This window comes from Saccopteryx leptura, chromosome 11 (assembly GCF_036850995.1).
Source record: "Saccopteryx leptura isolate mSacLep1 chromosome 11, mSacLep1_pri_phased_curated, whole genome shotgun sequence".
Taxonomy (NCBI): Eukaryota; Metazoa; Chordata; class Mammalia; order Chiroptera; family Emballonuridae; genus Saccopteryx; species Saccopteryx leptura.
In genome coordinates, this window is record NC_089513.1 from 51,011,567 (window position 1) to 51,037,793 (window position 26,227).

Consider the following 26,227-nt stretch of genomic DNA (forward strand, 5'->3'; position numbering starts at 1 on the left):
AGGTCTTATGAAACAGACAGCCTCTTCCCCTGTCTGTTGAATCACTCTCTTTTGGAACCCTGAGAAACCAGGTTAGAAGTCCTGAGACTGCTATGGTGGAGAGTCCAAATGTAGACATTCTGATAAACCACATCAGCTGAGGGAAGAAGCTAGAAGGCCTGGAGGAAACTGTCAATGAAAGCGTGGAGGACAAGCCCTGCCTGCGTAGTTCAGTTGGTTAGAATGTTGTCCTGCTACACCAAAGTTGTAGGTTCTGTCCTTAGCCAGAGCACACACAAGAATCAACTAATGAGTGAATAAATAAGTGGAACAACAAATCAATGTTTCTTTCTCTCACTTTCTCTTTTCTCCCTCTCTCTCTCAAAATCAATCAATAAATATAAACTTGGAGGACAGGAAATACATTTTCTTGAAGATTGGAAGAAAATGCAACTTTTCTGATGTAGTAGTGGAAACTTTGTCAACATTACCACTTATAGTAACATGGGAAATAGAAAAAATACTTAGCGAATTTTTAGCTTTTAGTGAGAAGATTTCCAAGCAGAATGTTTGAAGTGCCAGTTTTTAAATAAATATAGCCTATAATAAAATATAGATAAAGATGAGTGAAAAAAGAACTGTTCAGTTTTCAAGCAAAGTTTAGAGGATATATAAAGCTTGTACTTGTTAGTTTAAAGGGAAAAGTAAAAAGTTTCATATTTCTAGCCTTTTTAAAGACAAAAGTCTCTCAAAGTAAGCAATTGACTAAGGGTCAAAACCATCTTAAGGATGTGGCTGTAAGACTTTTATATGACTTTTAGAAAGATTTAAGTGTGTGCCTCATCAGCTTTGTAAAGAGACAAAAGGTCTTTTAAGAATCCTAAGGATGTTTTCCCACAGAAGCCTGACTCTGAGCCTAGGCCAAAGAAGGACCCATATTGAGTATGGATGTGTGTTTTGTCCAATGGAGTGAAGTTTAATAAGTTGCATAGGAAGCCCACAAAGATTTTAAGAGAAGTATATCAGTGAACACATTATCAGCTTTGACAGAAATGGGCAGAGGTAGTTCAAGATGAAAGTTTTTAAAGCCCCCAAGTCAGGAAACAGGCTGAGAAGATTCAGTTGCAAACGCTATTTTTTATGTACAATGGACTAAATCAGTGGTCCCCAACCCCCGGGCTGCGGACCGGTACCGGTCCGTGGGCCATTTGGTACCGGTCTGCAGAGAAAGAATAAATAACATGAAATGTTGTTAGAATAACAAATTTAAATACAGCCTGAATAATGAGGACATGCTTGTTCCTCCTTTAACTTAGCCCAATAAATATTGTAAGTTCGACAATTATATTTAAAAATACCACAGTTTTTACGCCGGTTGCATAATTTTATTTTGTGCATTTATCTGTTCCACCCTAAGTTCTGGTCCGTGAAAATATTTTCTGACATTAAACCGGTCCGTGGCCCAAAAAAAGTTGGGGACCACTGGACTAAATTGTGCCCCGCACCATTCACATGTTGAGGTCCTAATTAATCCCCAATGTGACGGTATTTGGAGATGGGGCCTTTGGGATCTAATAAAGTTTGATAATGTCATGCAGATGGGACCACCATGATGGGATTAGTTCCCTTATAAGAGGAAGAGAAAGATACTGTTCTCTCCACATGTATGCACTGAAGAAGCACCCTGTGAGCACAAAGCGAGAAGGCGACTTTCTGCAAGATAAGAAGAGAGTCCTCATCACAACATGACCATGGTGGCACCCTCATTTCAGCCTTGCAGTCTTCGGAATTGGGAGAAATAACTATCTCTTGTTTAAGCCACCCAGTCTACGGTATTTTGTCATGCAAGCCTGAGCTTACTAAGACATTATGCAAACAGAATAACTCAGAAGGTACAACCAAGAGTTTGGAAGGTGGAGACAAGAGCTGCAGAGAATCACTCCTGGGGTGTGGCACTGGGATCTTCAGTTAAGGAACTGGCAACATGAATTTCAGAGTTGTTATGGACCAGTGATTGTTATTCTTCTGTCCCCTTCCTCACCTCCACTCCCTGGATCAGAGTACTCATTGTGTCAATCTCATCTCTGTATCATCAATATGTGCTGGGTGTGTTTTTGTTTTAGTTTGCAAATCTTTGTATTGAGAGAAACTGTACTAAAGAACTACATCAAGGGAACTTCATCAGCACCTGCACCTTATTTAGATGGTAAGAACCTGAATCTCAAATTTGAACTTCACGTCATAAAGAGATAAAATTTTCAGAGGGCTTTCAAAGGAGAGAGAGTATATTTTGCTTTACAGAGGAATCTAAATAATTTGTGCACAGAGGGTGAATCATAGCTGACTAAAAGCAGCTGCAAATTAATTGAAACTGTTTCAATTGAGAGGTGGCGTCTCTGTCATTCCCCTTGATCTGGGAGGGCTTTGTGACTGTTTCGACCAGTATATTGGAAGTGATGGTTTGCTTGTATTTGTGCCCAGACCTTTAGTTTTTGGAACACTATCCCTGGAAGGCCTGAGCTGACATGTAAGAAGTCGTGATTGACCTGTGGTGGCACAGTGGATAAAGCGTTGACCTGGAAATGCTGAGGTCGCCAGTTCGAAACCCTGGGCTTGCCTGGTCAAGGCACATATAGGAGTTGATGCTTCCAGCTCCTCCCCCCCTTCTCTCTCTCTGTCTCTCCTCTCTCTCTCTCTTTCTCTGTCTTTCCCTCTCCTCTCTAAAATGAATAAATAAAAATTAAAAAAAAAAAAGTCGTGAAGATACAGTGCTGGAGGTGCCACTTGTAGGTGCTCTGTTCAACAATCTCAGCTGAGCTTACACTCCCAGATATTAAAACCAAGGTGCCAGGCATGTGAATAATGCCATCCTGGACCCCCTAAACCAGACCAACCTCTAGCTGAATGTAGAACAGAAGAATCACTCAGTTGAACCCTGCCTAAATTCTTGACCCATACAATCATAAATTATAATAAAGCAGTTGGTCGTTGTTTTTAAGCTGGTGAACTATACTTTGGGGTAATACATTATATAAGTGATAATAACTGAAACAGTTACCTGTGCTTAAATTCTCTGACCTTACCCTGCATGTAATCTCTTAGCTTTCTGTACTCCAGCCACACCATTCTTTCTGTTTTCTGAATATTGGCACGATATTAATATTAACATGAACATGAACATTTCCTCACTCTTCTTCATCTTTCAGCTTTTAGTTTATAAGGATTTTCTCATGAAGTTCTCCCCGACTTTCTAGATTAGTTTCATCGTTACAGTCGATTCTCCCACAAGAACTGTATTTCCTTCTTTTAGAGCAATGATCTCTGTGATCATTTCATTAATGCCAGTCTCTACCTCTAGACTGTAAACTCCATGAACAGAGAGCAGGACTCTTTGATTGTCACTGAATTCCCAGAGTCCAGCAGTGTGTCTGGATAAGGTAAGTGCTGAATAAATATTTGCTAACTAGATGAATGAAATATTTGATGCAGCTGATAAGGACTTTCTCCTTACCACAGCCTTTAGTAACTGTGCCACAATTCTTCTTTCACATACTGTGAACATTTGGATTCAAAGCCATTGTAACTGGGAAGGACAATAGGATGTGCTTATGAGGCCACTGCTCCAGCCTTGCTATTGTCTGCGCAGGCACAACTGAAGTTGGTCAAGTTCCTTTTTGTAATCCTTGGTGCAGAGAAGAGGAAGCGAAAGGTCGCTTCTGGGTACGCGTGGGCACAGGAGTGCAGAGAGAGAAAAACAATCAGTGCCTGTTCAGATTGATGACTTTCGTGAAAATCAGGGAGCTTTCCTGAGCCTCTAAAGAAAGCTGTGGGCGCTCAAGTTGTTTAAATTATTCCTCAGTTTAAGTTTAAAAATAATTTTTTAACTAGATTGTGAGCTCTTTCCTACTGTGCCCCTTCACCCAAAGGAGGAAGGCCCAGGTGCACGCCTGAATGCTGATGTCTAGGTAGATTCTGTTCCCTTCATACTCACTACCCCCAGAACTGTTTTCTTCATACCTAATTTGTATTCTACTCTTTTTAGAAATGCATTTCCCCCACTTATTTAGTCCTGTGCATGTGGAAAGTAGATAATCTATTGGAAACAGTCTTTCTTAAAAATTTTCTGCTCTATTTCTTTTAAGTTTTCAGTATGTCGCCTTGGCTGGATAGCTTGATTGGTTAGAACATCATCCGGAAGCACAGAGGTTGCGGGTTTGAACCCTGGTCAGGGACAGGAACAGTTCGATGTTCCTGTCTCTCTCTCTCTGTCTCCCTTCTTCTCTGGCTAAAATTAAAAAAATTAAAAAAAAAAAGAAGTTTTCAGTATGTCATTTTTGTTGTGAGAGAGATAAGCCTAAGTATCTATAAATGTCCTTATAATTTCTGTTTTATAACTAAAAACCTATTTTTTTTGGTCTTGTTATATTTCCACTTAACACCAAATGAGTCTGTGTACAATATTTCATTAAATGAATTTAGTAGAGCCCCAATCAGAGAAAAAAAAAAAGATTGCCATTTATCCGTAATATCCCTGCTCTTTTAAATGAAAATATTCTCAAATGGCAGGGCGGCTCGGTAGACAGACATGTTTCGCGTCATTTTAGTGAGAGCGCACACTCTGGGACTTTGCCCATTTCTCCGTCTCTGATTTATCCTCCCTTTCTAAGTGCACAATACTGCACTTGTCCCTTTTGAACATGTAACAGATTAAAGAGCTGCCCAGGAGGCAGATGTAGGTACACCTTTGATCTCTCATCCTTGGGGGTTGAGAGAGGGCAGACACCTGGCGCTGTCGAATGGGAAACAAAACACAGCCCGACTGGAATTCCTTAAAGGGAACCACAACTGCAGCCAAGGTACAGCTGGGTTGGCTGAATGGGCACGGAGGGAGGGGAGCTCACGGTTGGGCAGAGGCCACAGCAGAGTCCCAACTGTATGATTCAGATTATCTGGGGGTTGGTTAGAACAACCATTTGTTAGGTAGAGGACTGGAAACATCAGGCAATTTGCACCAAGAAAAAATGAAAAGTAACTGTTTTGTAAGGAATATTGCAAAACGTTCAGCTGTGCACAAAGGCAATGTTGCTGAACATTGCTGAAAGGCAATGTTGACAGCAATTCAGGAAGCTTTAAAAGGAAGGATTTATAACACCCCCCTCCCATTGGCAGACTTTTCTTTTTATTAAGTATATTTTTTCATCTTTACACCAGGATGTTGTAAATACGGTACTTTTAGTCAAAATGAGACCCAGAGCCTTTCCTATAATTTGGTGAAACTGCATTGCCCCCTGGCGTCTGTGTGCTGTTGTTGCACCACCACATAGAATGCCAGTCAAGCTGTGTAAGGACGTAGCTTCCGGTCTTATTTGGGATCAGAGAACATAGGTTGAAACCACAAATCTAGACATGCTTTGATAAGACCCGAAATAAAATTTTGAAAGTAAGACTCCTCCTTTTGCCACCCCCCAGTGAAATATCACGAGGCTTTCAAGTAGCTCTTAAAAAGAATGGACCCTCGATTCCCGGCCAGGGCTCACAGGAGAAGCGCCCATTTGCTTCTCCACCCCTCCGGCCGCGCTTTCCTCTCTGTCTCTCTCTTCCCCTCCCGCAGCCAAGGCTCCATTGGAGCAAACATGGCCCGGGCGCTGGGGATGGCTCTGTGGCCTCTGCCTCAGGCGCTAGAGTGGCTCTGGTTGCAACATGGCGACGCCCAGGATGGGCAGAGCATTGCCTCCTGGTGGGCAGAGCGTCGCCCCATGGTGGGCGTGCCGGGTGGATCCCGGTCGGGCGCATGCGGGAGTCTGTCTGACTGTCTCTCCCTGTTTCCAGCTTCAGAAAAATGAAAAAAAAAAAAAAAAAAAAAAAGAATGGACCAAATTCTAATCAGCCAATTTTATAAACTTTTTTCTTTTTATTGATTGACTCTATAAAGAGGAAGGGAGAGGGGAGAGGGGTGGAGAGAGAGATAGAGAGAGAAGCATTCATTGTTCTACTTGGTTGTGCTTTCATTGGTTGCTTCCCTTATGTGCCAGACTGAAGAGGGAACCCTCAACCTTGGTGCTGTGGGACAATACTCTAACCTGCTGAGTTAACTGGCCAGGGCCTCTAATTGGCCAATTTAAAATTTACCAGTGGTCCAGTGCATGGCTGCTACACACTGACGCATTTTCCAAGAAGTAACTCAAACATCTCCTGTGCTGTAAAACGTTTCCTGACTTCTCCTGGGCATTTGGTACACACCTGAACTGTCATGTCTTTCTCTGCCTTCATGCTTCCTTCGCTGATGGAAACTTGAAAGTGGAGATTGCACCTGAGTTCTCTTTGTATCCACTGTGACTAGCATGGTTCCTGGCAGATGGTATGCGTCCAATAAGAATGTGTTGTTGATTGCATATAACAATGCTTTTCACAAAATGATCCAGTACTTTTCTTGATCAGTCAGTAGTTGCTGAAAGTCAATATGGTAACCAAATTGGAGGCAGGAGAACATGGTCCTTGGGTAGGATTTGGGGAAGGGGGTCTTTAAACCCCCTGAAACTGTCAGAGACCAGGTCCAATTATGGTGGAGAATTGTTAGAATAATCTAAACTTAGTCTGTATCTAGCTCTAACAATCTAGGAAGCTAGAAAACTATTCAAACTCTAACTTCCATTTCTTCCCCAAGTGAACCTCTGCTTTAGAGAGATCATGAGTATATTCATTATCACTAATATAATTACGAATTTCTTCAGGGAAGATGTTTGTAGGAGTAAGTCAAGCTTTTGAATGATCTTAATGAAGATACTGTGGCATGTTGATTAAGGCCACCAACCCTGCACTAAGTGACAATAAGCATGAGACACTGGAGTCTGAGGCAGGTTATGTGGATTGAAGGGCAGACTAAAAAGGAACTGAAACTATGAATCAAGGGTCAGAATTACCAACATATAATGGATACAGTGTTAGTCCGCTTTAGATATAATTTTAGGGCAGAAAAAAATGACCAGATCTGAAGAATTGATTGTATTAGAATGAGTCAAGAGATTGATATTATTAGCAAGACTGATTTGTTATAATATTGTCACATTAATACTATTAATAAAAGTTTCTTGAAACCATTTGTTATGCTTTAAATAAAAAGAAATTTCAAGGAAGAAGGTTAGCAGTGTAGAAACACAATTCATGTTTATTAAAAGCTTGAATTTTGGAGTCAAACTAAATTGATATGAATATGGACTATGCCACTGACCAGCCATTTCACCTTGAAAAAGTCACAAAACATTTCTGTGTCTCAGTTTCCTCAACGATCACAAGGAGGATGCCACTAAATAGCATATTCTATCTGGAACCTAGTAAATGCTCTCTAAATGATGATGAGGAGAACCATGGGAGTTTCCCACTAAGGTAGACTAGCAGGGATTTAAAAAAAAAATCTGTACTGTTGAAGGAGCCGGGCTCCTGGCCAGATTCATTCTATGTGACATTGTTAACCGCATGCCCACCTCAAGGAATATTTTAGGGAGTAAGGTTCCTCCAGTGCTGGTCTTTTCCCTGAGGTTGGCCTAAGTGCAAACCTGGAATTAGGCACATTTCTGACACTTCCAGGCCAGTGTGACCAGACCTCTGGGAGTATGTTGGGGTCTGAGAGTGTCCATCATTATTCCATTCCAGTGCAGATCTCCACCCTCAGAGATAACCCAGAGCCTGAACAGCCACTAGGATGGGAGTCAAGGGCAGTCTTCTTTATCCCTGGTTCCTTTAGAAGAGGTCCAAAATTCAACACCGGGGCATAAAATTATCTTGAGCTGGGGGCATTTCAGAATAGGCATTTTTTTTTAAGTCCTTTATCTACGTGAAAGCAGAGCCTGACAAACAACTCAGTGGTCATAAGTGCACTTCCCAAGAGTTTCTGCAACCAGAGAAGAGTGACCTTTATCACCAGAGAGAATACAAGTCACCACATTTAAACAGACATTGTCAAAAAACTATTATATCTCTCATCTATTTTCCTAAGAGTCCATTTCTCTTTCCTAAAAGTAATTCATAAGTGCTTTTCTCTTCCTTCCCTTCCCCTATTAGTACATAAGCCTCAAATTCTAACTGCCTTCTTGAGTCATATTTTTCTGTTAACTCTATGTAATTACATAAAAATCTGTCTTCTCTTTCTAATCTGTCTTTTGTCACTTTAATTTATAGGCTCCCAATGAAAGAACATAAGAGAGTAGAGGAAAAAAATTTTTCTTCCCCTACATATCTCTATATGGTTTTGGCCAAATATTGGACTTCACTGTGCTAAATGTCTTCTCAGGTTCTCAGAACTAGCTTGAGATCTTGCACCAGCATATCTTTACTTTAAGAAGCTATGGCATAAGAAATGATGACATCGGATCATTTACAATAACATGGATGGACCTTGATAACATTATACTGAGCGAAATAAGTAAATCAGAAAAAACTAAGACCTATATGATTCCATACATAGATGGGACATAAAAATGAGACTCAGAGACATGGACAAGAGTGTAGGGGTTACAGGGTGGGGGGGGGGGAAGGAGTAGGAGGGGGTTGGGGGAGGGGAGGGTCACAAAGAAAACCAGTTAGAAGGTAACGGAAAATAATTGGACTTTGGGTGATGGGAATGCAGTATAATCAAATGTCGAAATAACCTAGAGATGTTTTCTCTGAACATATGTACCCTGATTTATCAATGTCACCCCATTAAAATTAATTAAAAAGAAAAAAAGAAGAAGCTATGGCAGCCTGCCCAGTGGTGGTTCAGTGGATAAAACATCATTGATCCTGAATGCTGAGGTCACTGGCTTGAGCGAGGGATTATCCACACAATACCAAAGGTTGCTGGTTTGAAAAAGGGAAGCTGGCTTGGCTTGAGCCTGAAGTTTGATTCTTTTTTTTTTAAAATTTTATTTTATTGATTTGAGAGAGAGAGGAAAGGAGACAGACAGAGACGACAGGAACATTGATCTGTTCCTGTACGTGCCCTGACCGGAGGTCGAACTGACAACCTCTGTGCTTCAACACGATGTTCTAGCCAACCGAGGTATCCGGTCAGGGCCTGAGGTCATATGAGAACAATCAATGCACAACTACAGTGAAAGCAACTACGAGAAAATGCTACTCCCCCCCCCCCCCCCGCCCCCCTTGCTGCCTCACTCTCTTACTCTCAAAAAAAAGCTATGGTAAACTTAAGTCTGCCATAAATCAGAAGTATAACGTCCCATAATATTTGATGTGTTAATACTTATAGAGCATCTCTGAATATTCATAGAGCATTTTGGAACCAAGACTGACAAATATAAATGCTAGATATATATTGAATAAAAAAGAAATCTTCGCTATATTGTGCAATCCCATTTAATAGAAAACAACTTAGACTAATTTAGTTTCAAGCCTCTTAGATTTTTTTTCTTATTTGGCACTGTATCTTTATAATCTTGCATATATGATGATGTAAAAAGTGAATACTATTAAGAAAGATAAATCTTTTTACTGTTGGAACAAGATAAGCAAAGTGAGATAATCTTAACTAACTTTTGCCTTTTGAAGTGTAACTGGGAATGACATTTTAATTTTTTTATTTATTCATTTTGAGAGGAGAGAGAGAGAGAGAGAAGGGGGGAGGAGCAGGAAGCATCAACTCCCATATGTGCCTTGACCAGGCAAGCCCAGAGTTTTGAACCGGTGACCTCAGCATTCCAGGTCGATGCTTTATCCACTGTGCCACCACAGGTCGGGCTGGAATAGCATTTTTAGATGTGTACAAAGCCATGTTTAGACTTATAAAAAATGGAATGGGTGGATGACTGGAGAGATAAATTGTGGTAATAGCTACTAACAATGGTGCAAAATTATGTATCCTATGGGAGCAGAATATATTTATTATTTTTCAGGAAGAGAAGAGACTTAATAATGGTCCTTCTAATGTAATTTTAATAGGCGTATGGCCATCGGTGAGCTAAGTGGGGCTGGCTTCCTGGGAATTCCAGTGCATTTCTCACGAACCTGGCAACTAATAATTCCCTGGACAGCTGTTTCTGTCATTTATCCCTCCAATTTTATTGATTTATTTATTTAGCCAGAGAGACAGAGAGGGAGACAGAGAGAGGGGCTGATAAGGAGAGACAGAAAGGGAGAGAGATGAGAAACATCAACTCTTTGTTGTGACTCCTTAGTTGTTCATTGATTGCTTTCTCATATGTGCCTTGACCTGGGGGCTCCAGCAAAGCCAGTAATCCCTGCTCAAATTTGTGACCTTGGGCTCAAGTCACCGACCCTGGGCTTCAAGCCAGTGACTTTTGGGCGACCATACCACTTTCAAACCAGTGACCTCGTGCTCAAGCTAGTGAGCCTGTGCTCGAGCCAGATGAGCTCACGTTCATGCTGGTGACCTTGGTTTTTTTGTTTTGTTTTTGTGACAGAGACAGAGAGAGGGACAGAGATGAGAAGCATCAATTCTTTGTTGTGGCACCTTAGTTTCTCAGTAATTGCTTTCTCATATGTGCCTTGACTGGGGGGCTACAGCAGACCGAGTGACCCCTTGCTCAAGCCAGTGACCTTGGGTTCAAGCTGGTGAACTTTGCCCAAACCAGAGGAGCCTGCGCTCAAACTGGCGACCTTGGAGTTTTGAACCTGGGTTCTCAGCGTCCCAGTCCAATGCTCTATCCACTATGCCACCATCTGGTCATGCCCCCCCTCCCCATTCTTTTTTGTTGGCTAATTTTTGTCAGCTAAATTCTTATGTGAGTGCAATATCCACCCTACAGAAAAAAATTCTTCTTAGAGGTTTTATTTTCATTGGCAAATGATTTGTGAAAATGTTGACTGTCATTTTCTAAGTGTAAATTGAAAATGCAACTGTATGTTTTCTATAAGTGCAATCAAGCATAACATTGTGTGATATTTCTGAGAAATTTCTAAGTACTTTTTATTTCAATGTCTCTCAATGTAAATAACAATTCTAATTACCCATGCTTGTATTAACCATATCTTGAAAATAACATTTGACAACTGTCAGGTAAGCAAAATGGTCGATATTTGGTCAATAAATCATTTAAGATTAACTTTTACATAGCTAAGCACATTGAGATTAAGGTCAATTAATTTTATTTTAGCTTATTAAGAATATCTATGCATCGTGGCGGATGTTAACCAGACTTATTTTGGTGATTGTTTTGCAGTATATACAAATATCAAATCATTATGTCATACACCTGAAACTAATACAATGATATATGTCAATTATTATTAAAATTATATATTAAAAAAATAAAAAGTATCTGAAAAGTTTAATCTGTTTGACTCTTGGTTGAAACCATTTAATAGCCTCCCATTGCAAAACCTACTAAATCCTTCATATGGCATAAACCATGGGTTACCTGGGTCCTTACTAGTCGTTGTTTTAGCTTAGACCACTCCTGTACCCTCCTCTTCTCTTTCCCCACTACCAATCTCAATGTTTCAGCTGCTCTAGACTCCTTTCAGTTAGGTAGCTTTTCTTCTCATTCTTGCCTTTAGCCTTGCTTTTCAATGTTCTCTCACCTGGAAATGAAGCAAGATCTTTTTGAAGAAGAAGTAATGAATTTTCCCTGACCACACACTAAACAGTTGCCTTAAAATCCTAACACCCTTATTTTTCTTTTTATACAGCATCTGTAACTATGGTAAAAAAAATTACTGTACATGCATAAAGTGTTATTAAAAATCTCCTCAGATTATTTGCTTATTGAAGTAATGGCAGAGCATGGGTCAGCGTTACTGTTGTGTTCTCAGTGCCTGGCACACAGTAGCTGCGCAAAAGTGCTTAATAAATAAATTTTTTTTTTTTTTTTTTTTTTTTTACAGAGACAGAGAGAGAGTCAGAGAGAGGGATAGACAGGGACAGACAGACAGGAACGGAGAGAGATGAGAAGCATCAATCATTAGTTTTTTGTTGCAACACCTTAGTTGTTCACTGATTGCTTTCTCATATGTGCCTTGACCGTGGGGCTACAGCAGACCCAGTAACCCCTTGCTCAAGCCAGCGACCTTGGGTCCAAGCTGGTGAGCTTTGCTCAAACCAGATGAGCCCGCACTCAAGCTGGAGACCTCGGGGTCTTGAATCTGTGTCCTCTGCATCCCAGTCCGACGCTCTATCCATCAGGCGAGAGAAGAAATTCTTAATTCTCCTAACTCTTAATTGGCAATTCATGCTTTCCCGTTTCATGGCTGACCTTGAGCAAAAATGATAATCATGTCCTGGAAATTGATTAAAGTCTGAGATGGAGCCAGTTATTTTCATAAAGGGAGAAAACAGGTTTTGAACTTGAACTACCCAGGTTTCTCTGCTAACCTTCCCTCCCACACATTCTTTGTACCACTGATGGGAGGGCAGTCTGAAAGAACCTAAGCAAACACAGGGTTGATAAAGTAGTTCCAGTTTCCACTCTGCAGAATCTGTTTTGAAGAAATAATCATAGATGCTTTTACCTTTGTTCCCACACATTCTGTTCCCAGCAGAACAACAAGCATAAGTCTTCAAAAACTGAGATCATGGGGAGCATTTGAGATTTTGCTTCTTGGCATGACATCAGTTTAGCTCAAATAAACTCATAAAAATTCTCTCTAAAAAAAAATCGAGATAATGTAACCCTGAAGTGGCTCTTAATTCACTGAAGAGTAGAGCCAAATCCTTCCAATTGTCAGCAAAATCCTGCATAATTCATGTTATCTATGAATTTAATGTTATTTTTTTCTTCAGATCTTTTTTCCTCTTTTATTTTTTACTTTTTATTTATCAATTTCAGAGAGAGAGAGAGAGATTAAGGAAGAGAGAGAGAGATGAAGGAAGAGAGAGAGAGAGAGAGAGAGAGAGAAGAAGGGAGGCAGAGAGAGAGAGGAACACTGATTTGGTGTTCCCTCATCTATGCTCTCATTGGTTGACTCCTGTATGTGCCCTGACCGGGGATCTAACCCACAATCTTGGCATAGGGGGAGGACACTTTAACCAACTGAGCTACCTGGCCAGGGCTAGAACATTTTCCAATGAAAGGTTTTTGTTCAAAAAACCCCCCACAAAAGCATTATTTAGAAGAGAACAGTGACATTTAGGAAGGAGCTTTGGAAAGTTAACATTCTGTTTCTTTTACATTAACAATCAGTTATGATGATTCCTGATTTTTCCTGAAGAATTTTTTACTGGGAAAACATAGCCACCATTATTTAACCACTTAACTGCTGATTAAAAAGACACACACTAGAAAAAAAAATTTTTTTTGTATTTTTTTTCCCCCGAAGCTGGAAACAGGAAGGCAGTCAGACAGACTCCTGCATGCGCTTGACCGGGATCCACCCGGCATGCCCACCAGGGGGCGTCGCTCTGCTGCAATCAGAGCCATTCTAGCGCCTGAGGCAGAGGCCACAGAGCCATCCTCAGCGCCCGGGCAAACTATGCTCCAGTGGAGCCTTGGCTGCAGGAGGGGAAGAGAGAGACAGAGAGGAAGGAGAGGGGGAGGGGTGGAGAAGCAGATGGGCGTTTCTCCTGTGTGCCCTGGCCGGGAATTGAACCTGGGACTCTTGCACGCCAGGCCAACACTCTACCACTGAGCCAACCAGCCAGGGCCTAGAAAAAATTTTGATGTCTACATTTCTTTTTCTTAAAACAGGTCAGGAACCTTTTTGGCTGAGAGAGCCATGAATGCCACATATTTTAAAATGTAATTCTGTGAGAGCCATACAACGACACGTGTACGTTATGCATTATCCAATAAAAATTTGGTGTTGTCCCGGAGGACAGCTGTGATTGGCTCCAGCCACCCGCAACCATGAACATGAGCGGTAGGAAATGAATGGATTGTAACACATGAGAATGTTTTATATTTTTAATGTTATTATTTTTTTCTGTTAAAGATGTGTCTGCAAGCCAGATGCAGCCATCAAAAGAGCCACATCTGGTTCGTGAGAAATAGGTTCCTGACCCCTGCCTTAAAAGTTAAGGAGAACTAGATACCACCAGGGAGTGTTTAAGATGTTTCGAGACCACGCGCCTCTAAATACTAGTTCTTGTTCTGTGTTCCTTTTGAAGTCATGGTGTTCTGCACGCATGGCTCAATTTCAGCTGCTCATCACTAGTGTGGCAAGTACATCTCCCACATCAGGGCGGGCTAAATGCAGAGAAGGTGGGAGAACTTACTCCAGACCCACTCCCCTTTTCCTGTAGTTCCTGTTTTCTCACCGTCTTCCAGATGGGTTCTCTGTCCCTAATGCCTGGGGGAGCCTTTATGTCCTCTCATCCGTGCACCTTCAGCTATATTCCAACTGGTCTTTCTTCAGACCTTTTCTTCTTTAATTCATTCTTCATAAAAGTGACTTTCTTTTTTTATTTATTTTTATTTTTTTATAAGTTTGTATTTTTTTAAATTTTTAAAAAAATTTATTCATTTTTAGAGAGGAGAGAGAGAGAGGGCGAGAGAGAGACAGAGAGAGAGAGAGAGAGACAGAGAGAGAGAAGGGGGAGGAGCTGGAAGCATCAACTCCCATATGTGCCTTGACCAGGCAAGCCCAGGGTTTCGAACTGGTGACCTCAGCATTTCCAGGTCGACGCTTTATCCACTGCGTCACCACAGGTCAGGCCAAAAGTGACTTTCTTACCTAAAAATTGCGATCAGCTCTCCACTGCCCAAACCAGAAAGTTCAAGGCCCATTTTCGTGTAGCTCCAACTTCTATTTCCATCACTCTCTCTGTGTACACTGTTGTTTGGCTTCGCTCTTTCCTTCACTCCTCTGCATGGAAACCCTTCCCCTGGTTTTTCTTTTTTTATTGGTAACTTAGAATGCAAAGCATTTTACTTTTAAACTTCTAAATCTGAAAACAAGACAGCCTAGGTTAAATAATATAGTCTCCCAAAGCTCAGTTTTTCTGCTTGAAGTAGAGAAACAACTTTCTAAAACTCCTAGGTAGGAACACTCCTGTTCTGATAGTCTGTGATTAGACCAACTGGTCAATCTCAGTTGATAACATGGCTCCTCCCCACCCCTCCTTTTTTCATGTTGGTAAAGGTTTAAAAATTCTAGAACAGATACTTTTTTTCTGGTCTTAAACACCTACAGTTTTATTCTAAATGTCTCCTAAGAGGCATATACCATATACAGGAATCCACCTTCATCCTTCTCACTTTCATGCACTTCCAAAATCGTTGTGCACACGCTCACCATGCTGCGCCCATTCACCAACAGGAAGAAGACTTGACTGGCGTTGAGCTGTAAGTGCCTTTTAAAGCTCTTGATGAGTTCACTCATGTTGACATGATCAGGTACAAGAGTCGGTTTTACCCAGAACAGGAAGCTGCTTCTCACCCTGCCTTCGTTCTACTATCAGCGGGATTTTGGTTGGATGCTGTTTCTGGGTAACTCGGACGTCTTCTACTCTTTGCTAGAAGGTGCAGGGCTGCTGGAAAGTCCTCCCGGGCTGCGTGGTGCGGAAGGTTGGGAGTGGGCGGTGAGGCGGACGGTTCCGGCAGCTTTGGCTGGAGGCGGATCCAACTGTGGCAACAGCGCCTTTTTTAGTCCCTTCCTTTTTTTTTTATTTAACTTTTTGGACTCAATTCGCCGCCTATTACAGTGAAGCTTTCCCAGTTTTCTTCAGGCACAAATCTATACTTTTACTGCTTCCTTAACACTCGGCATATCTCTCTATGGCCCTTACTACACAGTCTTTCTTCTAATACTTTATACAGCATTTCTGTTGTCCTTAGTGACCTGGGCAGCGTTAGAGACTAGAGCCCTGCTCTCATTGGTTATTCTATACTGTTCCTCTTCAGAAGTATTAGTTGATAGAAAATCACAGTTGATAGAAAATCACAGCGGAGAGGATAACACAGAGAGCAATTCTAACTAAAAATCACTGTATGAACTCATGTTGGTAAAGGTTTAAAAATTCTAGAACATACTATTCTATTGCTAGCACACAAGCTGCTGTTAAGATGAAGAAGGAGATGATTATTATAATTAAAACCAGCACCACCTTACCACTTCCATTATCACTTCCACCATCACCACCTTCTCCATCACCCTCTCCACCATCACTACCTCCACCACCTCCATTAGCAGTACCCCCACCACCAAAACCACCTCTACAGCTGCATCTCTACACCTCTCCCTCCAGCCACTATCACCACTCCCATGATCACTTCCTCCATCATCACCTCCATCACTATCTTCATCACCATTTCTACCACTTCCGCCTCCACTACCTCCACCTTTACCACCTCAACTAGTTCCCACCACTTTTATCATTTCCACCAAGTACACCACTATCATCATCCCCATCCATTAGTATTTATTGAACACTGTCAAGTACCAGGCACTGAGTAAACTTTTATATGCATGATCTCATATTTATAATCTGATTAAAGCAGATTGCTATGGTCTGAATGTTTTTGTCCCCTTAAAACTCACATGTTAGAATCCTAATGCTAAAGTGGTAGTCTTAGGCAGTGGGGCTGTCAAGAGGTAATCGGGTTATAAGTAAGGGCGGAGCCCTCATGAGTGGGATCAGTTCCTTTATAAAAGAACCCCTAGCAAGCTGCCTTATTCCTTCTGCCATGTAGGTTACATGTGAGGCTGTTTATAAACCAGGAAGCAGGGCCTCCTCAGACATAGAACCTGACCATGTGTGCACTCTGATCTCTGACCTCTAGCCTCCAGAACTGTGAGGAATATGTTTATGTTGTTAATAGACCACTCAGTCTGTGGTATTTTGTTAGAGGAGGCAGGACGGACTCAGACAATGAGAAAACTGAGGCCCAGAGATTAAGTAACATGTTGAAATTACATAGGTCCAGATGGAAGAGTTTGGATTATAATTTGGGGTTCTCTGACCTCAGAGTCTAAGTTCTTTATCTCCAGAAAAAAAATGTCGCCTATACCCCAAATTCCATGAATTCTACTTCCTCTTACAGCTCTTTTTTCAGTGTTTTCCACATGGTGAGAATACAATAAATGTGGAAATTCAATACTGGATGCAAAAGTCAGTAGCTTAATTAACATCCGCCTTGCTGACTGAGTGTGTATGTGTTTTAATTTAAAAAGGCACATCATACTACGAACAATTGGTTTTCATATTTCTTATAAATTCTTCATTTCATATGCTGTTCATATTAAATCCAAGATATTTTATTTTTGGTTTTAAATAGTAAGGCAAGGCTGAGGGTAATCTTAATTACCATAGAAGATATGTCTATGTCTAAAAATGTGGTTACCAAAGATGACTATAAGAGGAAGATCAAAAGTAAAGAGGAGTTGGAAAATAATGAGTTCTGTATGTTATGTAATGCCCCCCAAATTAGACAAATTTATGCAAAAGGAGTCTAACACACTTTTGTTTTCACTTAGAATGCCAGTGAGAAAATCCGTTGCAAAGAACAACTGCACCACTTGCTTTTGCTTGACCTTCCAAGCTGTATGCCTTGAACAGACAAAATTTGACATTAGGAAGGCAAATTTGCAGAGACTTGGTTAGAATACTAGTATTTCAACGGAAACTGGAACTAATAAATCCGATCTTCCCTGTTACTAATAAGCTACTGCCGATTACCTCACAATTTCTTGTTTTCTTCATTCCTATTATCTTTGTTCACTTCCATTCCTTCTGGAAGTGAGCATTTCTACCTCCTGTCCTATGGGAACCTTTTCTATTGTGAACAGCTCCCTCCTTCCTTACCCCAGCCTAAGGAAACAAACTTTTCCTTGATAAACCCATTGCTCTGAAGCCCTTGCCAATTTGAAGCCATTTCTTACAGTTCAGCATACATAAAAAACTTCATTTATTAATTACAAAAGGTACCATATTTTCATGGTTTACATTTCAAAATTTAGCAGAGTGGCCAGTGAAAAGTCTCTTGCCAACCCATGTTCCCAATCACCAGATCTCTCTCCCCTAGTGTAATCAATGAATGTTCTCCGTGTTCGTGTGTATCACCATGCCTGTTTACTCCTACTGCCATTTGTAAGTCATTCTTCTATTTCCACCGTCCTACATACTCCCTTGTTTCTATAAGGCCGAGTCCACTTATACCATTTTCTCTGTTGATATCGACTAACTCATGTTCTGCAGTGACTTTAGTCCTTGTTTCATTGACCTTTCCATTCCATCCTCTGAGATTTCAACATTCATGTTTATAGCCTCACAGAATTTCCTCCACTTTAGTGATCTTTATCTCGACTCCAGTTCCTCAACTACCAGCCTCATCAAACCTCAGCCGTCAGCATTTCTCAAAACAACACCACCTCTAAGTGCTCGAAGAGTAAAAGTGCTCCTCTGACCACAGTCCCTTTACCTTACAGCTTTATCACCCTTTCTGTGGAATGACTCACCCCCAGGGCCACTGTAAAACTCTAGCGCATCTTGTCTCTAGTTTACCCACTGAGTCAGCTCCCTGTGGGTTTCATGTGTTGTCCTTCTTAACCTGGCCCCTGACCAATGAGAGAATTCTTTGTCCTTTTCACCAACTACCAGTTACATCTCTTCTAATATTACTCATCACCTATATATTCCTGGGGCAGATATAAAGACACTTAAAAACCTCCAGTGGCCTCCCAGGGATTCAATCTAGAATTCTCATCTAAACAACAAGTGAATTCCCTGATCTGGGAGGTCTGTGTTTCTGATGTATCTGTAACCACAAACATGTTCAAACTTGCTCTCATTTGACCATACCTCAGACTTCCCACCTCTAAGCCATTTGCTTGATTCTTCCTTCTGCTTAATCTGCTTATAGTTTTATCTCTCATTATTTGTGCTTATTGAAGCCCCACAGATTCTTTAAGGTCCATCTCAAATGATATACTTCCTTCACCAAACCTTCTCTCACTTTCCCTTTCTCTGAATTCTAAGTCTTGTGTGAACCTCTTTTAAAAAACAAAGCACACTGTGTTTCATATTATAGTTCTTTTTGTATCTGATCTTTCTAATAAACAAAGCTTCTTGACAACTTTTGCATTTATCGTTGTAGTCCCTACAACATTAAACAATTGCTTTATAAATTTGGATAGAATGCATTAAAAGATTTTTTTTTTTTTATTAATAAGAACTAGAAAGAATATGAAATCAAATCAGGACAGAATCAACATTACAATGCTCTGGTAGGCTATTATACCATTCAACTTCATTCTCAAATATTATAGAAGACTATTTTTTGTAGAGACCAAGTTTTCTATTTATTTTTAAAAATCATTTTTATTTTTCAGTTACTGTTGACATACAATGTTATACTAGTTTCAGGTGTATCCCCAGTGACTAGACATTATATAACTTACTAAGTCCTGATGATCCCAATGAATCTCGCACCCCGCTGACACCACACATAGTTATTACAGTATTAGTGACTCTATTCCCTATGCTGTCCTTTACATCCCCATCACTATTCTGTACTTCTTAATCCTTTCACCTTTTTCACCCATCCCCCAACCACTTCTTGTCTGGCAATTGTCAAAATGTTCTCTGTACCTATGAGTCTGTTTTTTGTTCTGTTTATTTGGTTGTGTTTTTTTTTTTGTTTTTTCTTTTGTATTTTTCTGAAGCTGGAAACGGGGAGAGACAGTCAGACAGACTCCCGCATGCGCCCAACTGGGATCTACCCGGCACGCCCACCAGGGGCGACGCTCTGCCCACCAGGGGGTGATGCTCTGCCCCTCCGGGGCATCTCTCTGCCGCGACCAGAGCCACTCCAGCACCTGGGGCAGAGGCCAAGGAGCCATCCCCAGCGCCCGGGCCATCTTTGCTCCAATGGAGCCTTGGCTGCGGGAGGGGAAGAGAGAGACAGAGAGGAAGGGGTGGGGGTGGAGAAGCAAATGGGCGCTTCTCCTGTGTGCCCTGGCCGGGAATCGAACCCAGGTCCCCCCGCACACCAGGCCAACGCTCTACCGCTGAGCCAACCGGCCAGGGCTATTTTGTTTTTTAGATGAAATTTTTGTTAGATATGTATTTATTGCCATTTTATTGTTCATATTCTTATCTCTTTTTCTTTTTCTTCTTCTTAAAGAAGACACTTTAACATTTCATGTATACTGTTTCGGTTGTAATGAAATGAACTCCTTTAGCTCTTTCTTGTCTGGGAAGCTCTTTATATATCTTTTAATTCTAAATGATAGTTTTGCTGGATAGAATAATCTTGGTTGTAGGATCTTGGTTTTCATCACTTTGAATATTTCTTGTCAACCTCTTCTGGCCTGTAAAGTTTCTGTTGAGAAATCAGCTGACAGTATTATGGGAGCAACTAACTGCTTTTGTCTTGCTGCTGTTAAGAACCTGTCTTTGTCTTGAACCTTTTGCAATTTAATTACGATTTGTCTTGATGTGGGTCTTTCTTTGTTCATCTTGTTTGTGACTCTTTCTGGGTCCTGAACTTGTATGTCTATTTCCCTCACCAGGTTAAGGAAGTTTTCCATGATTATTTTTTTCATGTATGTTGGGGGCAGCCCCAGCTCACAAAAGAGGTCAATGAACGACAGCTGTGACAATCACTGGTGGTCCAGGCTTAAGTTGTGACTATTGTATTCTTTTTTTAAATTTTTTATTATTTTTTTATAGATTTTACTTATTGATTTTTAGAGGGAGAGAGAGAGAGAGAGAAACATTAACTCATAGTTGCTTCACTGTAGTTATCCATTAATTACTTCTCATATGTGCCTTGACTAGGCAGGCACAGGGTATTGAACTCAGCGTTCCTGGCTGAGGCTCTATATCCACTGTGCCACCACAGGCCAGGCATGACTATTGTATTCTTGATCAACAAGACCGCTGTGTCTTTGCCACAATTGTCATTTTCTCATTTGCCCCAGCAGATTTTTACATTTTCACAGAAGCTCTTTTTGACCTCTATTCTTTTATAATTATTCTTTAATTCTGTACTAGTTGGCCTTCCTGACATAATAAAGAGTGTAGTCTTTATAATCATAAAAGGGTTTGTGTGACAACATTATCATTCTTTCTGTGGTGAGAATTAATATCAACTTTTACTTCTAGAGAAACCCAGCTCTGGACTGTGGCACTTGACATCTGAGTCTCATGGAGAACTAAGTACAGACACCAGGAAAGAGCGTGTTATTTCCATCTATAGTTTTTAATTATTCCCCAAAGTTCAGTCATTCCTGTGCTCAGTTCTTTATTGATCCTTTGATGACACATATGCAGCACACTAGTTTTAGGGTTTACAGAAGGCAGATGACCTGCAAGCTCTCTGCTGCTTTGGCTCTTTAGGAAGGCCAACAAGGACATGAGATGTCATTATGGTTTTCTGACTTCTGTTAGGCTGTGGAGCTATTTCCCAAGAGAATAGTATAAAGTGTGAATTATTTCCCGAAAGAATAGCACAGGAGTTCCTCAGAAGAGGTCTCGGTTGAGGTTTGTGACTTTTCTCTCTTTAGTTGATATGAATATTCACGTTCTCTGGTAGCTGCGAGCCAGTAGCATGACAAGTCAGACTGGCTGGAGATCCCTATTTGTTATCTCTCTCTGATTGCCAAAGCCCAAGAGGAGCAAAACCAAGCCAGAAGCCTCATTCCAATTGCTTAGTGTTAAATGAAGAACATGACAAAAAGACCTGCTGTGAACTCTGCCTCCGGGCCTATCCCAGGTCTACAAAAAAAGGGGGGGGGGAAGACCTAGAGAGAATGAATGGCAGTGACACCTGTGCTTGTGGGCAGAGAAAAGGACTACAGGTTGGGACTAATCATAGATTCTCAGTTTTCTGAGAAAGTCCCGATTTTAAATATTCTATTCTGTTTTCAGATGTGTTTTGTTGCTTCATCTCAAAAGCTTAGATGTTGACAATTTGGGGGAAAAATACTGTGTTTACCCATGGTAGCGTTCCCTACACACAAATGCTATCATTCACACACTTGGGTCTAGAAAGAGTGGAGGAGGTCTCTGTAGAACTTATGCTACCAGTTCTGGTTTCCACAGTCATACTGAAAGGTAAGCAAAGCAGGCTAAGGAAGGCATAGTCCCGAAGGGATGAGACCATGTCTGAAATCACAGCTGATCTGGCGAGACTTGAAATAGCGTGTCTTCAGCTGTCTTGTTGAAGGCAGAGAGGTTGATTTAACTCAGTTTACAGGCACAGGCATGGAGGCTGATCAGGATTCAATTTAATAACTGTTTTCAGCACCAGAGTAGGGACTATGAATTGATATCATTTTAGAGAAATTGCAAGAAGTTTAAATGGACTGGAAAACAACACTATCCTCCCATTTTTTCAGTTGTTTATTTTTAGAGTCAGAGATGATGTCTTGGAAGAATTAATCAAAGGGGGCATTTCTCACGCTACCATGGGTAAACACAGTATTTTTCTTTCTCCCTCTCTTTCTTTCTTTCTTTCTTTCTTTCTTTCTTTCTTTCTTTCTTTCTTTCTTTCTTTCTTTCTTTCTTTCTTTCCTTCTTTCCTTCTTTCTTTCTTTCCCTTTCCTCCTTCCTTTCTTTCTTTTTGTCAAGGGGAAGCACAAATGCAGCCCCCCCACTACCACAAATTATGCGGTTGAGTGTCCCACATTTGGAGAAACTGCAGGGGTCAGCACACCCAGATTGCAATGTGTGAGCCTCGCCCTGGGAAAATCTCCTTTCTGATCATGGTATCTATCCTGCCAGGTGAGTAGTCACATTGATTTGTGACTATAAGTCTCTATAAAGAAGAATGTCTTTTGCCAGGATCTTCAGGGAGGAAACTATGCTTCCCATTCCACAGATGGACACATATCCACTGTGTGATGTTAATAAAAATGTGAGGCATTTTAAAATTCAAGAGTATTTTTTTTTATAACCATCTTCTTCAAAGAGCTCTGATTTCTAGTTACTTTATATGATAAATGATAATGACCAAATAAAATGTTTATTTGTCTCTACCAAAAATATTTATATAAATTGATACTGCTGGATAAATTGCGGATTCCTTATGCTTGGGTACATATTTATTTTCTTTCCTCCTCGAAAAGCCAGTATGTTCTTACTAGGAGACTATGATGTTTTGGAAAAAGCTCTAGATAAAGTTCAAGGCCACATGGTTAATTTTTAGACATGTAGTTAAGAAGATAAATGAGAAAAAGAAGTTAGATCCACACCTCTCAAAGATTCTAATTTTTGTAAAGATGCTATTAATTTATGAGTCAGAAAGCCTGGATTTGAGTCCTGGTTCTTCTATAACAAGGTGTTTGACAACTGTTAAGTCATTTTGATCTTTGTTGCCTAATTTGTAATGAAGCAGCTACTCTAGATGAACTACGTAAGTCTCTTTTTGTTGTAGAATTCTGAATCTAACTCTGGGAACTGATGCCACATGTAGACACAGGACTTCTTACTGAGTTCTAGAAAAAGCTAAATAATATGGAATGCCTAGAAGCTTTCTTTATCAGTGAGTATTGTTTGATTGATCACTAGGGTCCAAAGATTTACAAAAATATATTCAGTGTATATTTCTTTCTTTTTTTTTATTCAGTGAGAGGAGGGGAAGAAGAGAGACATGTCCCCTGACCAGGATCTACTTAGCAAGCTCACTAGGAAGCGAAGCTCTGCCCATCTGGGGTGGTGCTCCATTGCTCAGCAACTGAGCTTTTCTTAGCACTTGAGGCAGAGGCCATGAGGCCATCCTCAGCATCCAGGTTCAGCTTGCTCCAATCGAGCCAGGTCAATAGGAAGGGAAGAGAGAGAAGAGAGAAGTGAGAGGGGGAGGGTTGGAGAAGCAGATGGGCATTCTCCTGTGTGCTCTGACCAGGAATCAAACTCAAGACATCCACATGCCATGCTGACATGCTACCACTGAGCCAACTGGCCAGGGCAAGTGTATACTTCTTACTGAATATTCTACCTGATAAAATATGAAGAAGATGTTGAAGTCAGGTGAGAAAAGGCCAAGTATATAAAAACATCAAGTTATCAATTTGGTTTCTCTATATAAGAAGCAACCCAAACTCAAAATACCAACAATATGTAAGCGAGAACTATTCTGACAGAACCCTATAAAAGGAAATAGCTTTATTGAAACCTAGCCTGAGGTTTTTATTTTTATTTTATTTATTTATTTTTTTTGTTTGTATTTTTCTGAAGCTGGAAACGGGGAGAGACAGACAGACACCCGCATGCGCCCGACCGGGATCCACCTGGCACGCCCACCAGGGGGCGACGCTCTGCCCCTCCGGGGCGTCGCTCTGTTGCGACCAGACCACTCTAGCGCCTGGGGCAGTGGCCAAGGAGCCATCCCCAGCGCCCGGCCATCTTTGCTCCAATGGAGCCTTGGCTGCAGGAGGGGAAGAGAGAGACAGAGAGGAAGGAGAGGGGGAGGGGTGGAGAAGCAGATGGGCGCTTCTCCTGTGTGCCCTGGCCCGGAATCGAACCCGGGACCTCTGCACGCCAGGTTGACGCTCTACCACTGAGCCAACCGGCCAGGGCCTAGCCTGAGGTTTTTAATGGAGAAAAGATTAGACTGGAAAGCCTCCAAATCTGTTAAGAGAGAAACCTTTTTTTTTTTCTTTTCCCCCATCTCTGCATCTCTGTTTGGGATGATAAATGATGCATTTCAGTTCTAGAGGCCCAACTAAAATCCAAAGATGAAATAGTAAGTGCGTATGTGGCTAGAAATAAACATAGCTGCAGCTTTGCCTATATGAAGAATTTCCCCAATAATGAGGATCAGAGGAAGGATTATAATTTCAGAAAAGAAATGAGTATTAAATAATCTCAGAGAATACTTGTAAGACCTTAAAAGGCAAACACAATTAGCTGTCTTGTTGAGAAATGATGGTAAGAAAAAGTGAATGAAATAAAATCGGTGTCTGGGAGGGAGTGTGGTGTCGTGGTCTCTTACTAGGTTTGTGTTTTTTGGCAAATTTTTTATTCTTCAAGAGTTTAAGTTTTTTCCTCTGTGAAATGGGGCAAGTAATATTTCCCTCACTGGTGTGATACAGACTTAAATAAGGTCACAAATCTAAAGCACAGAGATGTTTCTGAAACATAAAAGGGGTCAATACTTGGTGCCTGTTATCATTTGGAATAGAAACAAGGTGATGTTTGATCCAGCTAGTCACATAATGGTATTCTGTTATTGATCTGAAAGATGTTCCCTAAGAGAGGTGACAGCTTATTAAAATATTATATCTAAACAATATGATGAAGACATTTTTATAATTTTCTTGCAAGTTGGAGATCCTCCACTTTCATTGCATGAATCAGTTCTTTCTCAATAAGGTCAGGAAAAGTAATTCACCCAAGATTCTATGATATGCTAGAGTAACTAATCATCTATGAAAAGTTGAAGAAAGAAGGACAGTAGGGGGCTGGGTCCCCCTTTCACGACAGTTGGAGGCTTTCTCTGAGAGATAGTAAACAGAGTCTGGGGAGAGAGTCTTTCTCTTGAAAAATTGCTGAGATGTTGATGAAAAAGGGAAGAAAGAATCAAAGGCAATTGTTCTAGGAAATCATGATTTCTGATACAGTCAATCACTTAAACCACACCTATGTGTACAAGATCACCGTTAGCTGGCAACATGGCAACTGTATGGTAGGAGAAAGCAGCATAGTTTGCCAAGTTGTCTGGTAAAGACAGACAAGGGTTTGCAGACAGTGAAAAAAAAATGCCTAAAGATTATTTAAATGAGAAATCTGTGAGCACAGAGTAGTGCTGTATTGGGTTTTTCTTTTGGTTGCTATAGTTTAACATTTGTCATTACTTAGAAACACTATTTTTCCCACTAAACATTGGAAATAAAAATCCTGAGCATTGTTAAGAAACCTCCATAATCTGGTAAATAATAGCTTCATCTTCCTTACCCCATAATGTAGTTATAACTTGGCAAGAATGTTCTTTTGTGCAGAAGTGGATTTAGGTTTGATGCATTATTAGCAACCATAAAAGAGGAACACGAAAAAGAACAAGAACAAGGTCTATTTATCTAGCACTCAGTGTCTCCCAGTGCAAATCCAAAGGTTCTATTAGATCCTTATTATAAGAAAATCGGCCCTGGCCGGTTGGCTCAGCGATAGAGCATTGGCCTGGTGTGCGGGGGACCTGGGTTTGATTCCCGGCCAGGGCACATAGGAGAAGCACCCATTTGCTTCTCCACCCCCCCTCCTTCCTCTCTGTCTCTCTTCCCCTCCTGCAGCGAGGCTCCATTGGAGCAAAGATGGCCCGGGCACTGGGGATGGCTCCTTGGCCTCTGCCCCAGGCGCTAGAGTGGCTCTGGTCGCAGCAGAGCGTCGCCCCGGAGGGGCAGAGCATCGCCCCCTGGTGGG

At 41.0% G+C, this 26,227-nt stretch overlaps 1 protein-coding gene, 1 non-coding gene and 1 pseudogene across 9 annotated transcripts in view; all 3 read right to left on the reverse strand.

The window, feature by feature from the left end:
• DLGAP1 (DLG associated protein 1) overlaps positions 1-26,227 on the reverse strand; it is a 978,693-nt gene that overhangs the window by 128,430 nt on the left and 824,036 nt on the right. The gene's annotated exons all lie outside the window — the stretch shown is intronic.
• Positions 15,055-16,053, reverse strand: LOC136383450 (microtubule-associated proteins 1A/1B light chain 3B pseudogene; annotated as a pseudogene).
• On the reverse strand, positions 22,438-22,602 carry LOC136383681 (U1 spliceosomal RNA). The gene has a single exon (XR_010747489.1). It is a non-coding gene; the product is annotated as a U1 spliceosomal RNA (small nuclear RNA).